A 15,993-nucleotide genomic window follows, 5' to 3' on the forward strand; every position below is an offset into this window, starting at 1 on the left:
GTAAATAGGAACGACCAAGGATACGAACTAGCAACAGGGGAATAGTCTGTCGCCCCGCTAGACTGTCTACTTCAGCTGACTGAAGGCTCCGGCTCAGCTGTTAGCTACAGAGCTACTGTATTGCTAACACAACTCAAGACTCGAACACTGTACAAACAGTAAGTAATCGGCCAATATGTTTAACAACAGCTCCATCTAGCTAACAAAGCATTATCCCCCAAAATCAATAACACAATTCACGAGTAAATGACTGTCGAACATTTACATTGCGGGCTGCAGCCTGAAGTTACTGTACAGGCTAACTGTCAATATGCGGCCAAACGTAGGCTACTCACGTCGTCTTGACTGGAGTCCAGTCGGACATTAACCATGACTCCTGTGTTCCCTGCTCTCCTGATATCTGATAAATGACTGATAAATATTTCATTTATCAGTCAAATTTACACATTTCCATTAATTCATGATTGTTAAAAAAAAAAAAAAGTTTCTCAGTTGGGCTAAACTGAGACAGACCAGAGAAATCAAGGGGGTAAACTGATCCACTTCCTTGTTCCACTCTGAAACTACCATAACAACAATGTTGTAACAGTTACAATCCTGACAGCTAGCTTAAAACCAAATATTCCAAAACTAATGTCGGACGAGTAACAGAATCATGGGGTTTGGACAATTAAGAAAAAAGTTTTTGCACTAGAAAGTAACTCTGATCAAATACACCATATAATTCATATTCAATAATTAACATTCAAATGACAGATAGAACCAGTTAGATTAAAACACAGTCTGGGGGTCAGAACACAGGACAATTAGAGCCAGTTAGTGTCTGGGGGTCAGAGCAAAGAACAATCAGAACCAGCTAGAACAGCCTGGGACTCAGAACACAGGACTAGACCCAGCTGTCATTTTCCATCTTTTGAGTCTTTGATTAATATGTTATTAACTAATTAACTCTAAACACCTGCAAAAGATTCCTGAGGCTTTTAAAACCTCCCAGCCTGGTTCATTACTCAAAACCGCAATCATGGGTAAGACTGCCGACCTGACTGCTGTCCAGAAGGCCATCATTGACACCCTCAAGCAAGAGGGTAAGACACAGAAATAAATTTCTGAGCGAATAGGCTGTTCCCAGAGTGCTGTATCAAGGCACCTCAGTGGGAAGTCTGTGGGAAGGAAAAAGTGTGGCAGAAAACGCTGCACAACCAGAAGAGGTGACCGGACCCTGAGGAGGATTGTGGAGAAGGGCCGATTCCAGACCTTGGGGGACCTGCGGAAGCAGTGGACTGAGTCTGGAGTAGAAATATCCAGAGCCACCGTGCACAGGCGTGTGCAGGAAATGGGCTACAGGTGCCGCATTCCCCAGGTCAAGCCACTTTTGAACCAGAAACAGCGGCAGAAGCGCCTGACCTGGGCTACAGAGAAGCAGCACTGGACTGTTGCTCAGTGGTCCAAAGTACTTTTTTCGGATGAAAGCAAATTTTGCATGTCATTCGGAAATCAAGGTGCCAGACTCTGGAGGAAGACTGGGGAGAAGGAAATGCCAAAATGCCTGAAGTCCAGTGTCAAGTACCCACAGTCAGTGATGGTCTGGGGTGCCATGTCAGCTGCTGGTGTTGGTCCACTGTGTTTTATCAAAGGCAGGGTCAATGCAGCTAGCTATCAGGAGATTTTGGAGCACTTCATGCTTCCATCTGCTGAAAAGCTTTATGGAGATGAAGATTTCATTTTTCAATAAGACCTGGCACCTGCTCACAGTGCCAAAACCACTGGTAAATGGTTTACTTAACATGGTATTACTGTGCTCAATTGGCCTGCCAACTCTCCTGACCTGAACCCCATAGATAATCCGTGGGATATTGTGAAGAGGAAGTTGAGAGACACCAGACCCAACACTGTGGATGAGCTTAAGGCCGCTATCGAAGCATCCTGGGCCTCCATAACACCTCAGCAGTGCCACAGGCTGATTGCCTCCATGCCACGCCGCATTGAAGGAGTCATTTCTGCGAAAGGATTCCCGACCAAGTATTGAGTGCATAACTGAACATAATTATTTGAAGGTTGACGTTTTTTGTATTAAAAACACTTTTCTTTTATTGGTCGGATGAAATATGCTAATTATTTGAGAAAGGGATTTTTGGTTTTTCTTTACTTTTTTGCCAAAATCATCAATATTAAAACAATAAAAGGCTTGAACTACTTCAGTTGTGTGTAATGAATCTAAAATATATGAAAGTCTAATGTTTATCAGTACATTACAGAAAATATTGAACTTTATCACAATATGCTAATTATATGAGAAGGACCTGTACATACGTGCCAAACCATGCCCTTGCTGACACCCCTTCAACCATCAACCCCCACCTCCAGCCCACATTGTCTTTTGTCTTATTCAAACTAGTCTCCTTGCTACCTCAAATATAATGGATTCATTAAAAGAGGGCACAGACACTGTCTCACTTTACCCCACAGCATTTGTCTCACTTTACCCCACTGCCACAATTTGAGAAAAAACTACCTCTCAGCAAATCAGGCTAATCTTCAATTATCATCATCACATGGTTTCATATGTTGGTTGTTCATCAACATGTATGATAGAAGTTGTTCTACCTGAATCAATTTGCTTTGGCACAATAATCGATTAAGTTGACAGCAAGAACATTTACTTTTACATGCAAAAAAGACAATTTTGTGAAAAAAAAGCTTACAACATCACCATGAGGTCCTCTCTTAGATGGCCAAGGGGAAATGAGAGGGGCTTGAAAACATATATCTCACATGACCAAAAATGTGTTCCATTGCCTAGATACAGGGGGTGTCTCACATTCCCCCGTTCTCCCCTATATAAAAAGCACAACAGTTAAAGTAAAAGTTCCTCATACGATAACCAGCCCAACTCGTAACTAACTACTTGGCAAATTTCAATTTAGTAAATAGTTCAAGCCATCAGTATCACCATTAACCTGGAAATGAACTGTACCGTTATACTTTGTTTGTCTTTCTTCACCATGACTCTTAAAGGGTGTATACATCTGTGTGTGTGTGTGTGTGTGTGTGTGTGTGTGTGTGTGTGTGTGTGTGTGTGTGTGTGTGTGTGTGTGTGTGTGTGTGCAATCTCACACTGCATTTTCTCACACTGTGCTCACTTCTGCTACTGGAAAGCAGCAGGGAGGGAGCACCAATCTCCCAACACTGATTTAATCAATATATAACTGTTCAGGGCTGGCTGTGCGCAAACAACAATCCATCTGCACATTGAAGAAGAAAAATAAGAAAAAAGGGCATTTTCCCTGTAATAGGCCATACAGCAGGTCCCTTAGCCCCTTTGATTTATATGGCCACCTGACCATAACATAGGCTTTTCAGTTTCCACACAGCATTAAGAGTATGATGTTGTGATGTCAGATTACAGACCGATCTAATGACAAAACAGTCTTCAACTTCTACCTAATGCACAGCACCTCTTTATAGATTTCTAACATGGAGGGGAGAGGGAAATCCCTGTGATTCTACTGGTTCCTGCTTTCCGATGTTTTGCGATACAAAGTTTTGTACACAAAACTGAAACATACTGAATGGGAAAAATCCAGATGCTTTCTGTTTTTTTAAGGAAACAATAGAGGAAACATTCAAACGATTTGGGGGAGTAAAGACTGCCAGAAAAACCTCACAGATACAGAAAAAAAAACTATTCTACATGAATACAATACAACACATTCCATGCATAGAGCAGATGTTTTTGTTCAATACCATCTCAGTCTGACTTGTTAATACAACAGTACAATAAAGATTTTTTTTGGCAAAAAGTAAAACATTCAGGTCTGCAAAATGAATAGAATATTTTTTTTCATTCCGTGGAGTAGCTTCAGATTTACATGTTAATGACATTGAAGCCTTGAGGCATGGTTTTATGGTTTGTGTTAACAGAATTTAGTTTGCTTTATGATTGTATAATATTTTAATGCACAATACATGCTTTCTGGCTGTTGAACTTTGACAAGTTGTTGTTTAGCCTTGAAGAAGAAACTGCCTAATAAGATTTTGGCACATACAGAGGTATGACGCATTCATGTGCACAGTAGTTTCACTCCCCATATTCTGTTATCAGACATTGTATGAAGGATAACACCAGCTGAGATGAATTTCTGGGAATATCTGCCTAATTAAAATGTTTCTGCTTTCGCCAGCAAAACGGGCTGGACACACAAACCGAGTGTATACGCCTACACATTTCACTACATATAATCTCTGTACACTGTTCATTCGATGTATTCAATCATGTAAGCCCACTTGCGATACATGTTGTTTGACCCTTGTATGCTGTTTGCAAGTAAATTCACCTGCTTCCAAGAAGGCCTGACTCAGTTTCAATTATTCAAACACTTGGGTAGTTTGATGAAATAATTCTAGTAACAAATGGTCCTTCGAGTTGCCGGATCCAACATCCTCTTCTCTGGACAAGAAGAGCCTGCACCGTGAACGGGGGAGTCCAAGATCTCTCGACAAAAGACCTCCAGTAAACAGAGCTACAAAAGAGGCTGTCTGCAGACTCTACTTGGACGGAGGAGGGGTGACGGAATCCAGAGCCAAAACTGAGCGAGTCGAGGCTTTCTTGAAATCAGGTGAATATAAACAGCTGATTTTGTTTTGTCCAGGAATTAGGAATTCCTTTGTTTTATGTATTAGATAGATAAACTAGTTTATCGATGGTGGTGTTTTCCATTTTGGTATAGTCCATCTCGGGGAAAATTCCTAGTAGTAGTGTTGCCCAGCTTGGTTATTCAAACACTTTGGGATATACTCCGGCAGGGTTCTGCTCCCGGGGGTTTGTCTCTGACTGGTTGGGTCCATCCGTGGGAGCCTGACTGCTTTTGGTGTTTGAGAATTTACACTGTCAAAAACAAAAGTCTCACGTACGTAATTAAATGGCCATTAGTGTGGGATTCGGCGCATTCCCTTTTATTCAGATGTTGATGTCTGAAAAAACCAAGTCTAGCAGTTATCTTTTGTTTCATGACACTAGGAAGTTAGAATAAAACTGAGAGTTTAACTTATGAAAACAATTGGTTGCGGTTGAAAAAACTACTGTTAGACATCATATTAGTGTTTATGAAGTTTCACTGTTTAGGAAGGACAAAAAGCTGTGATTAGTGTTACGGTGGGTCACTAAGTATACAAAACTTGTCACAATTTTTACTAGTGTTTTTGAGGTCTTGACACTAGCCAAAGAAATAAGTCTCACCTCTTTGTTTTGTTTGTCACAATTTTTACTAGTGTTTTGAGGTCTTAACACTTACCAAAAAATAAGTCTCATCATCTTTGTTTTGTTTTGTTATGTTTGTCAATAGTCTACATCTGCAGAGTAGACTTATTAGTTTTGTTTAGAATACATCACATAGGGTGTTCTAGTTTTAAATTGGTGAATTTTGTTAATCAATTGGAGGGAATAGGGGTGTTCACCCTGTTTAAATAGATTACTGGGTAATTTGATATTAGATTTTACATTTTAAAAATTAAATTACTTGTAAAAGAGTGAACAGTAAAGAGAAAGGTGGTGGCCAAAGAGATGATAAGAGAATGTTGTTGAAAGTGTAAGAGGAAAAAGATTGTTTGGAACTGATTGTTTATGGATGTTATAAAGAAAGAAAAAGTATGTAGGGGAAGGGAGATAAAAGGTTTTAGTAAGTGTGCATACAATTTTTATGCTGTTATGATGGGTTATAAAATGCTTGTCTCCTAAAGATGACCAGAGTTCTGACTAAATTGCTAAACGCTTTAAAGTTTAGAGCTAAATATCTTGCCAATCCAAGCCCCATAGTGAACCTTAAAGATTAAAGGTGCAGTCAATCATTTGAAGTCCCAGCATAAACTTACAAAAAGCGTCCTTTTGTGTTCTTTTTATGAAAATGTTCACTGAAAAGACTTGTTCAATGCTTTTGATTTGAACTACAAGTTAAAAGGGATTTGTGTGCTGAACAATGTGATCATAATGTATTATGTGATAGATAAAATGCATGTTTGAAAAGAGAGAAGGAGAGAGCACATGTAAAAAATGTGTGTGGGAGACGCAGTCTCTGTGAGGTGAAAAATGGGAGTATCTGAAGGAAAATGTGTGTGTGTGATTCAGTCCCATTCAGAAAAGGGAGGGCCTGCCTGCCTGTGTGTGCTTGAATGCTGCCCAAACACAGACAAAACATGTGAACTGAAGAATGAAATCAAACCTATCCTAAAATGTTGTTGTGCGTTAATTGTGACATCTAGAGCAAGCAAAATGGATAGGATGATATTTTAGAAACAACCCTGGCAGAATGATGAGCATTTCTTTTGAGAACATGTTACTGCTCAAATTCATTCTGTTTCAGATGCAAGAAGAAGACGAAGCTGACCATGCTTCAATAAGGACAATTGGACACTGAGGAACAATCTGAATAGGTTATGGTAATACCTAACCATTCCCCCAGTGACTGTGATATGAAGGACACTTTGCGTCAGAATGCCACAAAAGGACTTGTTGACCATCAAGACGACCTAGGTTCCTGTTCCCTGGCTTCTGCAAAAAACTGTCCTCTCTGAAACTGTACATAGACGATGTTGCACCAGTACACAAACTTGCATTTTCACAACTGTGATGTTGATGTACTTGATATTATTCTGCTTGACTGAAATATATTTACTCATATGCTTTGCCCTTTTGCTTTGAAGTGTTGCAAAAAGTTGCATTAAATATTATAAAAAGGGTGGAATGTTAACAGAATTTAGTTTGCTTTATGATTGTATAATATTTTAATGCACAATACATGCTTTCTGGCTGTTGAACTTTGACAAGTTGTTGTTTAGCCTTGAAGAAGAAACTGCCTAATAAGATTTTGGCACATACAGAGGTATGACGCATTCATGTGCACAGTAGTTTCACTCCCCATATTCTGTTATCAGACATTGTATGAAGGATAACACCAGCTGAGATGAATTTCTGGGAATATCTGCCTAATTAAAATGTTTCTGCTTTCGCCAGCAAAACGGGCTGGACACACAAACCGAGTGTATACGCCTACACATTTCACTACATATAATCTCTGTACACTGTTCATTCGATGTATTCAATCATGTAAGCCCACTTGCGATACATGTTGTTTGACCCTTGTATGCTGTTTGCAAGTAAATTCACCTGCTTCCAAGAAGGCCTGACTCAGTTTCAATTATTCAAACACTTGGGTAGTTTGATGAAATAATTCTAGTAACAGTTTGTGGCTTTGAAAAAAAAGTTATTGTTCTTGCAGCAGTGAACTGTTTCAGACAATAGAGAAAGTGTTCAGTAATTGTGTATAGAATTAAAATACATGAACATAGTGTTTACAAGTTACGAGGAGGCACATAAGTATACTGACTGCGTTGTTGGAGTACTAATATAACATCCTGTGTGGCTGTGACTGTACCTATTCACTGGTACATTTGAAGGGCAGTTATATAACAATGACATAAGGCGATTTCACATCTGAAGTAAAAGGGAACTGACAGTGCTTACTCATCAGTAAGCAACTTGGTTTACATAACCAAAGGATGGATCACTAAGCAGGTACTGTGTCAATGTGTGTGCTAACTCAACTAATGGATAGTGTCATTCTTATATTTCAATATGGCAGGTAGGCCTAATATCAAACATCACATTAGTACGGAAGAGGATTAGGCCCACACATTAAAAGAAAATTAAGACTCAATTTAAGAACTCAATTTTCTTTTCTTATGTGTGGCCCTACTCCTCTTCAGTACATTAGGATACAATATGGCCACAAAACAAAAGGGCCCAGTTTACTCTGCAGAGCCATGGACTTACGGTTTACAGGTACGTTCACACATACAAGGACTATAGCCGTGATCTGAAGGTGGATAACAATATGCAGACAGTTAGCACAAGAAAGGGTGGATAATGTGAAATATATGAAAACAAATATTGAATTAAAATCAATTCAAAGTTAACATGAGCTGTACACTTTGACCAATCAGAGTGTGGCTCCGATTCTCTGATCTTATTGGCTGTTGTCCATTCACTTTGGCACGACTTTGTTGGTGTAGACTGTAGAGTGTGTCAGGGAGGGACCATAGGGGAGGGACCAAAGAGAACAAGTGGAGCGGTTGAGGTATTTGAATTTGAATCTCTATCCCAACCATTTTTCTCCCCAAATCCTCCACCCCAGCTTTAATTGCTTTGAGAAAAATAGCTGTGTGAATGTGCAAAGTGGGCAGTAGAGTGAAACAAGAGGTCTCGGCCTGCGGGGCATAAAAACAGTTTATTTCATGATCTTTGAGTTGAAGTGGGTGAAGTTTATGTTCCTTCGCTGCCATGTTGCCACGGTTACATAAGGAATAGCCTGCATGCCAGGATCTTTATAACAATAAATGAATGATGACTCACCTTTTATGCATGACATTTACATAAATATTAGCACAATTATACTCATGAACCCATCAGAGTAGGTAAGAGAAAAATTAAAATGCATTGGAAAAAAATAGAACATTTTCATCATCTTAGTACCAAGACGCTCCACTTCACCTCAACAGGTTTGCCTATTTGTTTCTCTTTTGTCTCTTTGGGATTTAACTGATAGATTCAAGATTCAAGATTTGTATTAGTGTCCCAAGAGGGCAAATTGGTTTACAGCGAGGAGAGGCGACAACACATAACAGTACAAAACAGTGACGGACGCAAACATCACAACATATATGCAGGCCTGGGCACTATAGTGCAAAGTGCAAGAATCAGGGAGAAACCAACACAACAAAGTCAGTTCCTTTCCCTCCACAGATTAAGACGGGCCACGCTGGGGATAGAGTCTTGCTGTACGGCAAAACTCCCCCGAGATATGACCAGAGAATTCGGACTCTTAGTAAATAGATAGAGAAGAATTGACTTCATACCATGGACATGTTATAAAAAGGACACTATATTAAAACATGGCGCCCATTCATTTCTATGAAAGCTGCTCAGTGGCGCAGGTAGACATACAGTACAGGGTAGAATTTCTTCCTCATCATGGGTGCCTAGCCCCGCTTAGCCCTCATGACGTTTCGGATGTAGAAATATTCATGTTCTTGAGCATTGTAAGTGAGAGGTCCGAGCGAGCACAGTAGCATTGTATCGTAGCAATATTAATCATTAAGCATCAGAAAATGACATGAAACAACTTCATATTAATGGAAATTATCCATGGAAACTCTGTGTAGAAAGAGAGGGCATTCTAGAAACAGTGCTGCAGCTTAGACATTGCATGTGTGGTCGAAAACAGCAAGAGAGAAGCAGCAGTAACATATGCGCTCCAGAAGAAGACACAGGATGTGTGTCCCAGGCCTTATGGAGCATTACTATATTAAGGATTAACATCACATTCATTTTATATTATATGTATTGTATTGTTCTCTCTAAAGGCCCATCTAAAAAGGATAAATGCAATAAACAAATTATGATTTTCAATGGAAGTCGAGATTAGTGTTCAACTCTGGTAACCTTGACCAGTAACAAACAATCCTGACAGTGCTGACCTGTGTGGGAACATACAGGTGGAGAAAGCTACTGTGTGCCACTATACACTTTTATTAAACCTTTATTTTTTTCTTGTATGGAGGCAGAAGTCAATGGTAAAACGTTCAAAATATATACAGTATGAACAAACTTTGCAAACTTGTTATCCTTTTAGCGACCCTAGCTAACAAGCTTGCTAATTGACAGCTCACAGCTAGAGGTGACCACGATTGTTGTTGCTGTGCGTAAGCAGCTTCCTGTCCCTGCCCAAATGTTCACACTTTCCGTTTCTTTGTCTGACACAGTAAAGGTGTGTGAAGGTGTTTCTGCACAAAGTGTACAATGTCTAAATATTGCATAACTTTTTTTCTTTCTTTTTTTTAAGCATAAAGATAACAGCCTGAGGTGGAGCATTACTTTTGCTCTGAAAAAAAAAATCATGCATTTTATGTTCTACAGAGATACATTTATTGAAATGTCAATCGTCCATTAATACAGTCTAGGCTGCACTCTAGGGTCAACCCACACAAATCTGTTCAGTTATTTTGGCTGATTGGACCAATTGACAGACTGATTAACACCTTGTCTAAATCTCATCCATTGTGGAACTTCAATCAGGCGAAATTACTATCATCAAAAACAAACGCGGTCTTAGGGCAAACTCACACTTGGCCCGGATGATCCATGCCATGCTTAACAATTCTTACATTTTTTCCTTATTTCCTTAGGATAAACCAGCTGTCACGGGCAGTTCCTGGATTCTTTCCAGTATGTATTTGATTCTTCAACATAGTGTGTACAAATGTATGCTCTGAAAACACCAAATAAATGCACTGACTTGCTTGTAGAGCTCTCTGATACACAAAGTGGCATAGATAGAAACACCTATAAAAACTTAGGCAAACTTTATATTTAATAAAAAAACGTCTTGCGGATGGGAGCCGACTCCCATTGTTCACTTGGGAGTGAACAATGGGAATACTTCACCCATACGGAACCAGCGTTCTATCATTATAAAATAACTATTATAAGATAATGAATGAAGTTTTTCTTCCCTCAGTCTTCCCTTAGTCTTCCCTTGGCCCAGCTGTCCTGTTATTCCTGACCCTTACTGTGATGTCACAGTAAGGAAACTGTAGGGTTAGACAGTGAGACCATAAAACACTCTTTCTGCCTTTTCTCAGGCTAAGATGATCCGATTTAATTTTTTTTTGCACATTTATACTAAATAGGATCTCCGAGTTCAATACACCTTCATATTCCAACCGGTGAAGTAGGTCTTTAAAAGAGCCGGCTCTTTGAACCCATTACTATTCTTTCCATCGTGCAGTGTTCCTGATATTTTGATCCTGTTTGTTACTCGACCTAGACTTTAGACTGCTCCTTATCTTATTTTGTTTGCCGTCTCAGTTTGTGTACCAAAGCCTGATCCAATTAAAGTACTTTTCGATTCAAGGCTGGTGCTTTGGAGTCACACTTTCGAGTCAGTTGCATGTGTTCACACCAGCGGTAACACAGCAGATATGTGCTTTTACCACATCCTTCAAGCAGGGGATAGTTGCACTGAGCCGTTGCAGGGCCTCGACTCATGTGCAGTGGCGGATTTAGCAATTTGGTGTCCCGATTACGAATACAGGCATGAGGCCCTACGCATCGTTGGTCTCATTACATTTTATTTTGCAGATTTGTTTAGTGTCGTTTAGTCTAGTAAGCTACATTCAGTTCTCCAACACAAAGTGTTAAGAAAGAAAAATAAATTAATTTTGAAATGAATTATGAATTATGAAAGAATGTTGCCTACTGTATTCACATGGAAGATCTGTCAAACGTGGTGTATACTGTTCTTTGTATATGGTTGTCTTACCTTCACTCATCACTCAACCTTGAATCACTGCCAAAGATGCGATCATGGAAGAGCCATTGTAGTGCGGGCAATGGGTGTGCTGCGTCAGCAACACTTAATAGGAATTCATGAGTTACAGGCAATTCTAGTGGATGTGTTGTTAATTCATGAAGAGTAAAGAGATACTACATCTTACCAATACGTTTATTAGGTGTTTTATTGGGGCCTCTGGTTATTCAGGGCCCAAGGCAATCGCCGACCGTTTGCCTAATGGTAAAGTTCGTCTCTGCTTGTGTGTGTTTGTGCTGGAGACTAAGGGGTAAAAAGTTTGTAAAAGTCTTAAAGTGTGTTCAGGCCTCATCGCTGTCTGAATCAATGGAGTTCAGTTTCCCTCTTGTGTTCCTGTTTGTACTTTGAGATATCAGCTTTATTTCACGCTTTACTGATCACTTTCAGAAGTATTAGAGTTCAACTTGCTGCTGATGCAAACCGAAGCCTTCCCCGCTGTAGCTGCTTTACATGAATAAGCTTCGCACCAGTACACCGACAGGATGCATTTATTTTCTGAAAAAGGAATACAATACAACTCAAGGTAAACTACTTTATCCTGCTGTGCGATGCAGTGGAAAAAAAACTAGAGAGAGTTCATTGCCGTTCACCAGCACTGATCTGGAAGTCCTGTTTTGTTTGACAGATGTCATTTTCAGTTGAGGCGGAGAGTGCTGACTAACTTTTGTCCACTCACAGACGAAAGGCATTTTGTACAGGAAAAGAGAAGGTACTTGAGACATTTCTAAATGTTTTGGTTAAATTATGTGGATTATCTTTTCTACGTCTCAGGAATTTGTTATAGCATGAAAAGTGTATCGTATTGCTTCATACAGATGGCACATTATGAGTCTGAGTATACAATGCATCACACATTGGTTTTTTTTACAACCAAAGAAGAGTAAAATAAAAAGGTTTGACATTACATTACATTTTAAATAGGATATAGGCCTACATAAATATATTTTTATATCGTTCCATAAAACTTACCTGTTTCTATTTGTGTTATTTGTGTGTGTGTGTGTATAAACTCTGTAATAACAGCTAAAGTTTTATTAGCTCTATATGTTTTGCAGTGTGTTGAATAAGACAAACTTTAGGCCCTGACTATGAGCAACAATTGCTAAACATACCATCTGCACTTTACCAAGAAACATGTTCAAGGTTTTGAAAAACCAAGCACTTATGGACAAATATGCAAACACATGATGCTTCCTTTCATCTCTGCTGATGGAGAGTAATGCTCAGAGCGTGGATGTACGGCCGTCTATGTGGTTCATTCTTTCCCAATAAGACTTTTCAGGTTCAATCAGAGGGGAGCCAATTACAGAATCTAAGGAGGCCCTTATCGAGGTACAGATAGCTTTGTTTAGGGGTGAAGGTGCAGAGGAGATTAGAGTGGGATGAAGACAGGAGGAAAGTCTCTTGTCAGGGGGTGGCTGTGTGGGTGAGACAAGGAAAGACTAAATGCCTTTACCAGGGCCTCGCAAGATAATGCTTAAGTGTTGGAGATACATTTTTCTTAATCTATCATATTTAACCTATGGAGGTTATGTGTATTTGTTTGAAATAGCCCATAGTCTTTTGGTGCTTGTCCACTGCATGGCTGTACTCTACTCCACTTATTTCCACCCCCCTTGGATGGTCCTTTTCTGGAGGTGGTTTTCCTTAACCATAGCACCGCCTCTGGTCGTAGCTGGTCGTCAAAGCGACTTAACAGGCTTAATCAAGGCAATTATTGTCACATTTAGTTTTTAGATGAAATAACAGAGTACTTTACTGTTCAAATGTATGCTTTTCTTCTTTTGGTTTTCCACCATGTAAAAGTACTTGGTCCCTGGAACCTTGACAGAGTAGGAACCAAAGAACTGGGTACCAGATACTTTTACATAGTGGAAAACCAAAAAAGACTAGTAGAGTTGAGTCTCTATACAATGTAACGTAGAGGAAAAGAGCCATTTGTCTTTGCTCCAGAGAGTTACCAGCAATCTCTACAAGGTCCTTTCACAAGGTGAGACACTTGATTCATATGTGACACGGCAAGCTCAAAGGAGCTGACATATCATGTAAATGTCTCTGCATGTGTGTGAATGCACACGCGTGCTCATGTGAGAATCTATTTCAAATTGAGTTGATGGTATGGCATTTAAATGGTGTCCTCATCGCATTAAACCCATGTTGAATTCCTGAAGATGAGCAGAGAGTAATAGACCAGAGGGAATCGGGCTCTGTAATGGCGGTTGGTGCGTTTGTGCGTGCACTCTGCGTGTGTGAGTATGTATGTGTGCTGCCTACACACACACACACACACACAATCGCAAATATACTCTCCCTGTGACTCCATCCATCAGTCTAATTACACATCAATCCTGTTAATTCGTCATTATCATTAACCTTGGCAATCTCCCCCTAAGAACACAGCCATCTGGTAATTCTTTCAAAACTTGCCATTTGAGTAATACTGCCGTACACTTGTACACAAGCACACATCACTGAGTGCATAAAGAGACACACGCATGCATACACTGCTGGCATTCCCTGCAGCTCTGGAGATTTCTTGTGGGGAGAGATACAAGTTTGGGCCGCACACATCTACCTCGGTTAATGAACCCCTGCCGCTGGATCCTTGTTAATGGATTAGTCCATCATGATTAGTGCATGATAGCCGCAGTGCCCCGCGCCAAGACCGACATTTGTCATTTTACAAGCGGCAACAAAGCCTTCCTCCATTATTTCACATCAATCAATTGATCACGAAAAGCTCTGTTTAATTGGGAATCTGATTGATTGATGACGCGCCAAGCACATTTTTCTCTTTTCGCTTTTGCCCAAGAATTACAGACATTAATGTTCACTGGGTTCAGATGATCAACAGATATGCTAACACAGGGGCTGACTTTATATTTATTATAATAGATGGAGAAACGGATGAGGCAACCTGGATCTTTTACTGAGGGTATTTTTCCAAATGAAAATAGACTTATTGGCCGGTATTTAGGTTGACAAAAAAATATATATATAATAATAATAATAATAATAATAATTACATTTAGTTTGCCAAAGTGTAAGTCCCACTAGCTCCTCCTAGACTTTGTATTCTTTACACATACATACTGTAAAGATATATGATATAAGTGTTGGACCAAACCGACAACATGATTTAGTTTTATCCATATAAGTACTATATTTTAAGTTATTATCAATATTAAATATAAATTTGCCTTCAGGATGAGACTGCACCACATCATTTAGCATGGTTCTTTAAACCTGCTCAGCTAAAACTATGAACGTACTTCCTTATTACTAAAAACCAATACAGCCATTTCATTCCAAAACAACCCATATGAATGATTCATACGTTTTATCTCCTGTCAAGGTTTGTTTAAGCAGTTAAGTGAAACAGCTAAAATGACTCTACCACGATGAAATAAACCAATAGAAACGGCTTTTACGAGACAGTGAAGTGCCCTTGAGTTCATATATCAGACACTTGTATGCCCCATATCCACCCTTGACCTCCATGTCAAAATCACACTAGTACTAAGAGAGGTTCCTTATCAGGACAATGTAAAACCTATAAAGAAGCAATGCTATCAGAAAAAAATCACGAAAGGACGGAGTGGCTTATAGCACGGCAGAGGCCAGAAAGACAAAAATATGTCATATGAAGGGGATTTGAGAGTTAACACTGAAATAGAAAGCAGGAGAACACTAAGGTTGGGTGATTGTCACCCTTGTGATTGTGGTCAAATGATTGCATATCTGTCTGAGTTGTGTGGGTCTTTTGGCTTTCAAAAATCTTAAGAATCTTTTTTATAGGGTCACCCTATGATAATTTTTGTTTTCCTTTTGTCGGCTGCTGTATAGTGGAAATATAAAAGAGTACCTCCATTTTGTCATGTTTAGTTGTACTTTTTGGGGGGATATATTATATTGGGTAAAATATACCCGATAGTGATGGTGTTACAAAAGTGTTGGTGTTCTCGGGTTAAAGATATTCCTACGTCAGGAGCCTAGAGAACACATACTATATTAGCTGTAGTCACTTATCAGGAAACCCTCGCAATAGAACCTCAGCTGCAGGTCACAGCTTGAGTTTGGAGCTTAACCTATTTAACAGTAAAACTGGAAATAGTTTCTGAAATGAATCAGTGGATGGAGGTTAAGAAAAAAGGTAAAGAATGTGCGCTTTCCTGAGATGGTTAAGCTCCTATCTGCCTCATTTTGGACCAACTGCAGTCATGAAAGACTAGGAGTGAGTGAATAAATAGGTGACAGGAGGAGGAATAAATTACTGTACCGCCTGACCATTTGCTATATTTATATACAATTGATAACATGGCCCAAGAATGACCTACAGCAAAGGTTACTGTATGTATTATATATTGACCAAAATCCATAAAAAACCATGTGTTGGAAGGGCAGGCTGTCCTCAACCGTATAAAGATAAATCCATGAGAGCCATGAATATTCATACTGTTGTGTGGACTAGGAGTAAGTTAGTAAAGGAGAAATGTTGACCTGGGTGCCGTATTATTACTATAATAATCCATTATATGGACACAGTGAATATCCATACCAATTAGCTGATCAG

Source organism: Ammodytes marinus (genome assembly GCF_949987685.1).
Source record: "Ammodytes marinus genome assembly, chromosome: 21".
NCBI classification, from domain to species: Eukaryota; Metazoa; Chordata; class Actinopteri; order Uranoscopiformes; family Ammodytidae; genus Ammodytes; species Ammodytes marinus.